The sequence below is a fragment of the Rhinolophus sinicus genome, chromosome 1 (assembly GCF_057876585.1).
Source record: "Rhinolophus sinicus isolate RSI-liver-muscle chromosome 1, RSI-T2T, whole genome shotgun sequence".
NCBI classification, from domain to species: domain Eukaryota; kingdom Metazoa; phylum Chordata; class Mammalia; order Chiroptera; family Rhinolophidae; genus Rhinolophus; species Rhinolophus sinicus.
The window spans coordinates 208,776,269-208,787,718 of record NC_142501.1 but is presented as its reverse complement, the minus strand read 5'-3'; positions in this window follow the sequence as shown (position 1 = coordinate 208,787,718).

The window sequence follows — 11,450 nt, the reverse complement described above, 5'->3', positions numbered from 1 at the left end:
TAATTTTAGTATACGGTGAGAAGTAAATCCCTAAATTGATTTACTGATTTACATAGGAATATTCGAATTTTCCAGTATTAGCTATTGAAATGATTTTCCATTGAACTGACTTTGCAACTTGGTCAAAAATCAACTAACCTTCTGTTTGTGGGTCTAGGTCTAGATTTTCTTCTGTTCCATTGAATTATTTATTCTTACCCCAATAGCACAGTGTCATGATTAATGCAGTATTTTATCGTAATAATTCTTGAAATCAGGTAGTATTTGTTTTCAAACTTTGTCTTTTTTTATTGCAAAGCTGTTTGAGACAGTCTAGGTTCTTCGCATTTTGTACGAATTTTGGAATTAGCTTCTTAATTTCTAGAAAATGTCCTGCTTGAATTTTGATAACATTTGCCTTGAAGCTAAGAACAATTTATGGAGAGCTGACATTTTAAAATATTGAACCTTTTGGGACATGGCCTCAGTAAATCTCTCCACTTATTTGAATCTTTTAAATTTCTCTCACCCACCAGTGTTTCAGTTTATAGGTTGTCAGATTACCCATAAATATATATTTTCTGATGCTCTGGCAAACGATATTGCTTATTTTTATTTACATTTCTTATTGATTTTTACTTGTGTATAGAAAGATAATTGATTTTTGTATATTGATCTTGTATCCTGCTAATTCACTTAATATATTAGTACCTTTTAAAAATAAATTTCATAGGATTTCCTTCATAAATTATTATGACATATGTGAAACCAATAAACAAACAAACAAACAAACAAAAAGACAGTTTTACCTCCTCCAATTGAGATGCCAATATTATGGTTCTTTTTGTTGCTGATACTTGATTTATGAGATTGACTAGCACCGCCAGTGAAATGTGCAACAAAAGAAATGAGGGTGGAGTATATTTGTCTTGTTCATGATCTTTGTAGAAAAGCATTTGGCATTTCACTATTAAGTATGATGTCATCTGTATGTTTTTCAGAGGTCCTCTTAATTTCAGGAAGTTTCCTTCTATTTCTAGATGGCTGAGTATTTATTCATGAATACATATGGAAGTTATTATAAGACTTTTCTGTATCTGTTGAAATTGTCATGTCGTTTCCCCATTATTCTAGTGAAATTGTAACATTACATTGATTAATTTTGGGTTGTATGAACAACCTTGCATTTTTGGCATGATTCCATTTAGTCATAGTTTATCTACCTTTTTTGGTGAGGGTTTTGCACTTATGTTTATTAAATATTGGTTTGTAGTATTCTTTTCTTATGATATTTTTGTCAATTTTGGTCTGAGAATAAAGTTGGCCTCACTATGTGAGCTGAGAAGTTATTTCTACTCCTTCATTTTTAAAAAATAAATTGTGTGTTATTCCTAATTTAAAGGTTTGCTATAATCTACCAGTGAAGATTTGTAGGTCTGTGAAATGGTTTTCAATTATGAATTCAATTTTGTTAATAGAAATAGGACTATTGCAATTTAAAAAAATATCTTCTATTGTCAATTTTGTTAATTTGAGTCTGCAAGAATCTTAAACATTTTAATGTGTTCAAATTTTTGTCACAGTGCACTCATAGTATTCTCTGATTATATTCTCAATGTCTGTAGACCCTGTTAGTGATGTCCCTTCTTTAATTCCTGGAAAATAACTGCAGGACAGGTGTACACCTATCGAGCCCACTGCGAGTAAGACTAGAGCAAAAAGTTGACTAATTGCCTGACTGCCATGAACCCCAATTTTGATTCCTAGGGCACAGAAGTGTCATGGAGCCCCCGCTGTTAGCAAAATTTCAGAGTCTAATACTTCTCCTTAAATCTGGATATTTATTTATTTACTTATTTATTTGTTAATGTGTGATCACTCTGATAAATGGCCACAGATTCCTTTGGAGAAGGCTTGAAGGATGATTTAAATTGTTTGCTTGTGGCAATGGTGCAGGATTCTTTATAAAGGACACTTGTCCTTTCTATCATTCAATTGAATTTTGGGGTCTGTAAATTGACTTACGTCTCACTGGGTCAGATGCTGTGACTTTCCACTTTGAAAAATTCAGGCAGCTTTGGGCTCCCAGACATGGGGTTGTTCCTATTTTATAGCTCAAGAAACCATCTAGGAGGCTGTCCGAGCTGCTTTAAGATGACGGGTGGATGCAGTAGAGGACTCTTTCTGGAGGGAAGCTCTGCCGGCCACTGGCCACGGTAAACATCACAGCACACTCTGCGGGAGCCCAGCGTGACGTGCGAACTAGAGTCCTTGAACTGGAACCCTTTTCTCCTGCAGTGTCCCTCCAGCAATACTGACTCACCAAACCTAACATCAGACCACTTGGTAAAGTAGAGATACTTACAAAGTTCAGCTCTAATAGAGCTGTGCAAGGAAATGAGGATCTGTCACTTAGAAGCAGTAAGTTGACAACTGACCAAATTGTCACATCTCTTATTAGATTGGTGCAAAAGGGATTGCAGTTTAAAAGGTTGAAAATAATTGCAAAAACCGCAATGACTTTTGCACCAACCTAATACTTTCACATTTGTTCTAGACTCCATTATGCATCACTATTTAAGCAATCAATTTCTTATTTAAACAATCAATTAATTGTATGTTAACAAAATATTTTAAAGATAAAAGTATTTTCATTTCCTTAAATATTTAGAATTTCTGGTGCTCTTCATTTCTTTGTGTAAACCCACATATTGTAAGCCCACATATTGATCGGAGGTCACTTCTCCTGTTCCTGAACAGTTCCCTTTAAGTTTCTTGTAGTGCAGGTCTGTTAGCAACAGATTTTGTCAGATTATTTTTGTCTAAAAAAAAAAAAAAAAATCTGCTTACTTTCAGTTCAATTTGGTTTATTTTTACTGGATTAGTAATCAAGTAGATGATTTTTCAGCCTTTTAAACATGTTATTCTACTGTCTTCTGACTTGCATTGTTTAGGAAGGTGTATTAGGTAATATTATTAGAGAAACAGACCCAATAGGATGAATATGAATATAAATAATATAAATGTAAATAAGTTTATTAAAAGTAATTGACTCACATTCTCATAGGACTGGCAATTCCAAATCTAGAATGTAGGCTGGTGGGTCTGAGACCCAGGAGAGATGATCGTGTGAGTATAGTCTGTAGGTAATCTGCTGAAGATTTCCCCTTGGCAGGGGGCGGTTACTCCTTTTATTCTATTCAGGCCCTCACCTGATTGGATGAGGCCCACCTACATTATCGGGTGATCGTCTTAACTCAAGGTTCACCACTTTAAATGTCAATATCATCCCCAAAGTTGTAACAACCCTCTAAGTTGCCACATGAAATTAACCATCATAGGTCATTCTTACCGTTGTTTTCCATTTGTGTAGTATGTCTTTCTTGTCTGATTGCTCTTAATATTTTCTTTTTATCACTGGCATTTGGCAATTTAAGTACAATGTGCCCCAGTGTGTGTTGTCATATTTGGGGTTCATCTCATGCTAAGATCCACTTATCATGTCTGTGTTTTATAATTTTCATTCAGTTATAAAAATGGCCACTATGTCTTCAAATGTGTTTTTCTCTTCTACTCTGTGATTGATCTTTTAATGTTATCCTACACCTCACTGAGTCTTTGCTCAGTGTGGATCATTTAATTCTCTGCTCCAGTTTTTTTTCAAATTTTTATTACATTTATTGAGGTGACATTTGTTAGTAAAATGACATAGGTTTCAATTGTACATTCTATAATACATCATCTATTTATCACATTGTTTGTTCACCCTCCAGAGTAAATTCTCCTTCCATCACCATGTATTTGACCCCTTTTAACCTCTTCTACCACTTACTCTCTGGTAACCACTAAACAGTTATCTGTGTCTATGAGTTTTTGCTTATTTGTTTGTCTTGTTTATCTGCTCCAGCTTTTGAATTTTGTTACTGAAGTGACTTCAAAGTCATCAGTGGTTTTTTTTTGTTTGTTTGTTTTGTTTTTCTGAGCTGTAGTTATGCTCATTCAGTCTTTTTTTTCATTCTAAATATTGCATTTTTATCTCTATAATTTCCATCTGGTTCATTTGTATATCTTCGATTTCCTTTCTCAATATGTGCATGTTTTAATTTATAGCATAGCATACTTATAATGCCTATCTTGAAGTCCTTGCCCACCATTTCCATCATCTCTATCATTTGTGAGTCTGCTTTTATTGATTTGTTATAGGCGCCATTTTTCTGCTTATTTGCATGACATAATTTCTAATTGGATGTGAAGCATTGTGAATGGGGGACTTTTGAATATCAGGAATTGACCTCCCTTTAACAGAACTGGACTTTGTTTAGGTAGGCACTGATGTTACATCAGTATGGCTTGTCTTTGCAGCCTTGATTTTAAGCTTATGTTATGACAGCTCTAAGTAAGCTTTACTCTGGACTTATTTATTCCTACTATCAAAGGCTTACCCTTCGCAAGCCTCTACTGAATGCCTCAGGCGACCAACGAGACTCTCCACTCCAGCTCAGGGGGACACTAATAGGTATCTTCTAGTCCTTTGCAATCTCTGGGAATTCTTTACCCAATAGCCTTGAATAGTTCTTTACCTGGCCTTTGCAAACTACATTCTGTGAAAGTACAGATTAGAGTTCAGCAACATGCTGCAGATTCCCTATGCAGCTTTATAGAGGTTGTGTGTGTTCATGTATGTGTGTATATGTATGTGCACGTGTGTGTATGCAGCTCTCTCTTTTACTGTAGTCTGCCAGCAAATTCTAATTGCTTCAGACTCCTAGAATTTCGATTTTTCTCTTTTTTTTTTGGCATTTTCTCAGCTAACTGGGACCTTTGTTCCCTGTACCACATTCTCGATAGTGCCACCAGGCAGAAATGCAAGGTGATTCACCTCGTTTGTGTCTTTTTTTTCAGGGCCAATATTCCAACACTGCCCATTTTCCATTGTTTAAAAACAGCTGTTTCACATCTTGTCCAGTTTTCTAGCTACTTAGGCAAGGAGAACAAGTGTGCTAGCACCAGTTACTTCAACATGGCCAGAGGTATATGTCCACCAAGTTAGTTAATGTTATTTTAAATTTTCAGGTGAATAAATACATTTTGTTTCTCATTGTACATCCTCTCTAGTTTTGCATTTCCAGGAAGTAAATGTCCAAACATTCTGCAACAACAATCACCACTGGGAAAATTCTCACCCTGCACCAAGAATAATTATAAATGTCTAACAATGACCATTTCATCCATGGTCGCTGCCATAGAGGGAGGTATTGTCATACAATTTTTTTCAAATGAAGTAAGTGAAGATGAAGTAACTCTTCAAAATCAAGCAGGAGTCAAATCCAGATTTTCTTTAATCTCTTACCCAGCTCTCAAAAAGTATGCTGACCCATCTCCATTACGCAGTTCAGAGAAGTCACACTCCAAAAAGATATTATGTTGTTTCACTTTGGACAGTGGAATTGCCTAGTGAATCTTTAAAAAAAAAAAAAAAATTTACACAGTTGATGTTAAGTTGGACAAAACCTAGTAAAATTATGGAGTAGGTATTCCTTTTGTATTTCTTTCTCTGTCTTTTCCTCTTTCTATAATCACTCACCATTCTCACGCTCACACCCTCTGCTCAAATGCAATTTTTGTCCTATATTTTCTCATAGTGGGTGATTGCTAAGCCAAAATTCTGGCTTAGTGTGTCTGACTTTTGTTATAAGGCCTTTGTGGCTAAAACAAAATTAACCTTGTTTTAGTCGTATTGTAAGGTCTTTAGGAGGCAGGCTGCTATGGGGTGACCTTGAACCATGCAGGAACCTGCCTTAAGGTATAGGTTGCAGTGGAGTCTTAGAAGATACAGGAGGCTGAATTTTGCTTTGCCCAAGATCATTCATGAGTGTCTCATTTAAAAATTATTAGTACCAGGCTTTGGTAAAGAGTGTCTGCCGAACATGATTTCATTTTTCATTTAAGGCAAAGAGGGAATTATCTAAGGAGCGATTTTGGATTAGAATCAGAAATCCTCACAGAAGAATGGGATGTCTTCAAGGTGATGCGCTGATACTAGAAGAGGGCATTCAAATAGGGCTTTCCCTTCGGCCTTGGGGATTGACGATATCAGACCTGGAAGCAAAGCTGGAGAATATTCATGGGAATCTCTGCTGGACGATAAATTCTCCAGGATGGACATCTGGGTTGGACGTTTACCTAATGGAAGACAAGTCTCCCAGTGGGGTTATCTAACCTTAGTTGGTAGACGAGACCTATTAGAACAGGGTGTGTTCTATTTGTAAGACTCAGAACTATTCAATTTAGGAATATAGTAGAAACAAAAAATGCCTAGACAGTGAGTCAAAGGGAAATAAAAAGAGATTCTGACTTGATAAACAGTACTAGACGTACGTGTGTCAGAGAAGGGAAAGAGCCAAATTAAACAGCCCTCTGCAAGGAGTAGAATGGCAGAGGAGACCCAGCCGATGATGCAGCAGGGAGATACACTCCTTGAGGCCTGCAACTTCCAAAAACAGAGGGCATGCAGTGTCTTGAGGAGCATCTGGAAGAGATATTCTTCTCTAGGGTCCTCAAGACACACACTTCAGAAACATAATAGCAGGCTCAGTACAGGAATCTGCCGAACAAGATTCTTGAACTGGAATGCATTTGTGATGAGGGTGTTCCGTTACCCTCGGCTATTCCAGACAGAGTTATTGACAGCTGCCCAGCAGTCTAAGAAAGCTCAACCAACATTGGAGAAGATGTGCCCATCGCCAGAGTCCATGCACAATCAAGGGATGAGATTTTTAAAATACAGGTCATGGATGAAATGGGAACTGATGAGTTTTAAATAACCTTGATGTGAGATAAAAGCAGCTGATCTGGGCTTCTGACCCAGGGACCTGGGCTCTCCCCATTGCAATTTTGTAAATTTAGCAATAAGGTTTTTAATACTACTGAGACAGATACCTTTTCTGTGAAGGGCCAGATGGTCAGTAGTTCAGGCTTGCCACAACATAAAGACCTTACATGCATACTACCTAACTCTGTCTCTGGAGAAAGCAGCCACCTGCAATATGTAATTGAAGAACTGAGGCTCCAATAAAACTTTATTTATAAAAACAGGGCCATGGTTTCCCCAAACTTGTTCTAAGAGAAACCTTATGCCTAGTTATGCCTAGGATGCTTCCTCCCCTTACCTAAGGTAAATGCATCCTGTCCAAATCAACCTCCTATTGGGATATTTCTAAAGACTGAATTAAAGGCTGTAATTTATAAATTTTGGAAACCTGACATAGATTGACTAACATCCTGGCAAAGATAAAATATATTCTAAAAATCTCCTATTCTCCTTCCCACCAGTAACCCTATGTCCTTGGAAAGGTATTTAGCAATACCAAATACTGGGTTCTAGGATATACGTGTTTCCTGAAAATAAGACCTAGCTGGACAATCAGCTCTTGGAGCAAAAAGTAATATATAAGACCCAGTCTTATACTACATTCTGTTGTATAAGATTGGTCTTATATCATAGTAAAATAAGACCGGGTCTTAAATTAATTTTTGCTCCAAAAGACACATTAGAGCTGATTGTCCAGCTAGGTCTTATTTTCGGGAAAACATGGTATAATTTTGCTCTAGGGTGTGGCGATCATCTTTGTTTTTAAATGCTGTTATGAGGGCTTCAGTGCTGTAATAATTTTGAATGTGCTATGACCTCATTTGACTTTAAAAGTAAGACTTGGCATTGAATTAAAACAAATTCTTCTAGTATGAAGGAACTACAGCCATTCCAGAAGAGGCAGCCCGAGCATCAGAAATTCCACCCTCCAGCTGATTCTCAGCAAAACCAGAAATTAGAGAGGACTTGTGTACCATTAGCTGAAAAGACTAAGACAATTAATTTGAAGCTTTGATTTAAAATATTTGTAAATCTTTGAGCTTTAAGGGGATTTCATCTTTGGGTTTTAATGTGTTAATGGGGATTTCATAATGAATATGGATTTATATTAAAATTTGGAGCATCCTTATACTGGCATCATTGAGATATCAACATATTGTTACTTGATTTTATTGAAGAACCTGTAAAAGCTGATATTGAACAAGTAGGTGGACATTATCTTGAGATGGGCAACGGGATGGCAAGAAAATGTTCAACTTTGGTCTTGAAAATGATTTCATTCCCCATTGGGCATACAGTACAGTTACCCGCTGTAGTTTCAGTTTGACAAGGCGCAGTGGCCACCATTCCTTCTCTTTCTTCCTTTTCCAATCCCTTACTGGTGTTCTTCACCCACCAAATAATCCATGTATTCTCACATTTTTATCTCATGGTCACAAATTAAGGCAAAGGTGGAATGGACAGATACAGGCAAAAGTAAGCATTACTCATATCATTTGTGGGGAGGGGAGACTGGGATAAAGTCAGTAGGACACTCAGAGGCAGGTAACGGGGCTGCTTCTATAAGGTCCTGCTCTCCATCCTTTACATCCTCACTGCGTGTGCCCTTGACCAGCACTGAAGGGATTGTCTTGGCTTTATTTCTACAGTTTTCCTCTAACTTGCCTCACTGGTTCTTAAATCTCTATTCAACCTGTTCCTAAAGGAATCATTCAGATCAGGACAACTTTCATGGTAACTATGCAGTACCGCCTTTAACCATCACATGCGACACTTTCCTTCAGTGCCAGTACCTGTCCAAATACTTGGGATATGTGTCTGAGAACCAAGCTAAACCAGGAGGTCCTCAAGTGTTCCAACTACTCCAATCCGGGGTCAGAAAGCAGAATGACTCACCTGAGAATATGCACAGCGATAAAGAGAGGTGATGGTCTCCCACTGAATCGTACCTTCCCTTCAGACACCTTTCTGTTATTCACTCCAGAGCAAATCTCTCATGCAAGCACAAATAAAGAAAGAACTCATGCTCCAAGCTAACTTTATTTGGATGTTGATTCACAGAGCATCCTTGTGACCTGACTCACTAGAGTAGCCTTACAATGGACTTTATCTTGGAAACCCATTTCTCTTCAACCCCCTTGGGGGGCAGCACTCCAGGCCTCCTGGGGGCTGCCTTTTCTCAGGCTTTCCTTTCTTCTTTCTCTGAATCACACATGCTTTGATTAACATAAATCCTGTAGGAATATTTCTCAACATTTCCCCCCACTCCCTCCCCTCCAAGTTTGTATAGATTACTTAATAGAGCGTTAATTATTGGTTTATGGCCAGAGGAAAGTATCCTTTATTTGTTCTCTCCTCAGATTTCTTTCTTGGTTGAGGCTGAGGATATGAATCACTTTTTCTTCCCCAATAAGAGAAGAAAATGGACTTTGATAAAGGTCAGGACAAAAAGAGTTGGAGGGAGGGAAATTCATGTATTATCTCCCTTGGCACGTTTTGTTGCCTTTTGAAAAAAATCAAAAATCTGTCAGAATGAAGAATTTAAAAATAACATGTGTTCACTCCAAAAACATAAGTTGCATTAGCAAAATGTTCCCTTTTTTCACATTTTTCTCAAGAATTTTCTGTACTAGGCGGAGGTGATAGCTTGAAAGCATGCGTAGCAATCAGCTCTTTTAAGAATCAATTGCTGAGCTTTTTTATATAAGCTAAATTTGACTGAAGAGAAGATGTTCTATTGATTATATATCCTTACCTATTTTTCTTTGTGTTTCTTACTCCTACTTATTATAGATGTAAACACAGGAAACCCTACATCTGTTTTTGTTGTTGTTGTTGTTTATTTGTTTTTAATCGCTCTTTACCCTAAGAAGAAAGGAATTGTTGTATATTCTAAGAGGTCAGCCATTTACATAGCAGATGTTCTTAATCCACAAGGAATAATAAGGGTGGAATTAAAAGCATTATATAGATGTAGACAGTACCTCTGCAAGATGAAAAAGCATTGAATTACACATGTATTGTGATGAAAAAGATTAATTTACTGGTTGTTCTTATCCCTCAGGTCTTGCTATGAAACACACAAGCCACAAAGTATCACTGGCATTGCCTCAGTCAGCTTGGGCTGCTATAACTAAATGCCACAGACAGGGTGGCTTAAATAATAAACACTTGTTTCTCCCAGTGAGACTGGAAAGTCCAAGATCAAGGTGACAGCAGATATGGTGACTGCTGAGAACTCTCTTCTCCTATGACCTCACATGGCCTTCCCTTGGTGCATACACTTGGAAGAGATCTTGTCTCTTCCTCTTTCTATAAGGGTGTTAATCCTATCATAAAGCCCCTTCACTCGTGAACTAACTAACCCTAATTACCTCCCAAATTCCCCTCATCCAAACACCATGACATTGGATATTAGGGCTTCAACATAAGAATTTTGGAGTACAGCATAAGGAATAGAGAGTATTTCCTTGTCTCTTGCACATTTGCCAGCCCACTGGGGTTTGGTTGATTCAGGCTCCACTTGTTGGGTTTGCTTCCATGATGCAGGTTGGTTTGGGCTCTATGCCACACGTCTCTCACCCTTCTAGAATCAGGGTTCTTCTCATCGTGAAAACCAGGAGCTCATGGAAGCAAGCTCAACCACACAGAACATTTATGTTTGGATCACCTCTGCTAATAACCACTGGCCAAAGAAAGTCACATTAGCCAGACCTGAAGTCATGGGGCCAGGATGTACACTCCATCCAACATGGAGATCAGAGGTGCTGGAGAAAGTGAATGTATGCTGAAATGTGATCTAGTCTATGAAACATCTGCTCCAGGAAGCACTCACTGACGATTTTAATTCTCTGTAAAGTCAAGAGCTTTATACTTTTTTTTTGTCTATAAGATTTGTATACATGTATACAGTTCCAAATAGTGTACTCTGTTGTAACATATTTGTTTACATATCAGTTTCTCATTCTTTTTAAAATTTTTTATTAGTTTCATGTGTACAAAACACTGTAATAGTTAGACATTTATCATTTATACCCCTCACAAAATGATAACCCCCTCCCCCAATCTGCTACCCCTCTGACATCGCATACAGCCAAACATTTCCACAGTCTCTATTCCTTATGCTGTGTTCCAATTATTGTGGGGGAAAAAAAAAAAAAAAAAAAAAAAAAAAAAAAAAAAATATATATATATATATATATATATATATATATATATATATATATATATAAAATTATAGTTGACATTCATTATTATTCAGCTTCAACTTCAGGTGTAGTGATCAGGCATCTACATCATCCCTGAGGTGATCTCCCTAATGAGACAAGTGTCCATTTGATACCCTGCACAATCTTTACAACATTATTGATTACATTCCCCAAATTGACTTGGGTATCTATCCAGAGAATTCTAAAGTGCTAATTTGAAAAAATATATGCACCCCTATGTTTATTGCAGCACTATTCACAATAGCCAAGACACGGAAACAATTGAAATGCCCATTGGTAGATGACTGGATTAAGAAACTGAGGTACATTTGTACAATGGAGTATTATGCAGCCATAAAGGAGAACAAAATCTTTTCATTTGCAATGATATG